The 927-nt window shown below is 44.3% G+C and overlaps 1 protein-coding gene across 2 annotated transcripts in view; it reads left to right on the plus strand.

The window, feature by feature from the left end:
* The window catches only part of Dcbld1 (discoidin, CUB and LCCL domain containing 1), a 94,504-nt gene that overhangs the window by 64,225 nt on the left and 29,352 nt on the right, over positions 1 to 927 (plus strand). The window lies entirely within an intron of this gene.

Here is a 927-nt window from a genome sequence, read left to right on the forward strand (position 1 = left end):
GCAAACACAAAGAAGTAGAAGCAGGTCAGATTTGGGACTTGGTCCACCATTTTGTTTATCCCTAAGTTCTGCTGTGTTACCAATGAGCCACAGTTGAGTCTGGAATCAGTTTCCTGGCTGGTATGTGGAAATGAATTGTATAACTTTTATAGGGTTTTTGCCTTCTACCCTACGGAAAAGCCTATAGAAAATAAAGACATGGATTGTTAGCTCAGCTTTAACTGCAGATCTACTATCTCTGATCTGATTTCCTCCCCAACCATTTATGAAGTGATATGGTCTAGGGGAAACTCCCAACCATAGACGTGCTCTTTCTGCAATTCTTTGTTGTGTAGGGCTGTCCTAGGCATTGTTGAATGCCTCGCTTCTCTGAGGCATTCACTGTCCAGATGCCAATTGTGACAACCAAGACTGGCTCTAGACAATGCCTCATGTCTTCTGAGGGACAAAAGCACCCCCAGCTGAGAATTGCTGTCTAGAAGTCAATGCCAATAGCAATAACAAGACTGTAATGATGGAGTGCTGTTTTCATGGCAGTGCAGCTCTCTAGCCCATACTCACGAGTAGCTCTTGTGATATTCCATGCCTGCAAGGTTCTATTACAGCCCGAAATTGGAAGCTGAAAGCCACTATGTCAACTACCCTGAGTGTACTCGGGGAGTTAGGTTTGAGAGCCTGAATTCTTAACTATCTCACACATTTGGACATTGTCAGTGTAGGTGGTTGATGTGCAGAGTCAATTCCAGTGTTAGCTAATATTAAGTCTACCAGAGAAACATGAGAAACCAAAGTATATAAAATAAATGTTGCCTTGTAGCCAGGCAGTGGTGGTTCACCTTTAATCCCAGCGCTTGGAAAGCAGAGGCAGGTGGATCTCTGTGAGTTCGATGCCGTCTGGTCTACAGAGTGACTTCCAGGACATGCTCC

This window comes from Microtus ochrogaster, linkage group LG9 (genome assembly GCF_000317375.1).
Source record: "Microtus ochrogaster isolate Prairie Vole_2 linkage group LG9, MicOch1.0, whole genome shotgun sequence".
Taxonomy (NCBI): Eukaryota; Metazoa; Chordata; class Mammalia; order Rodentia; family Cricetidae; genus Microtus; species Microtus ochrogaster.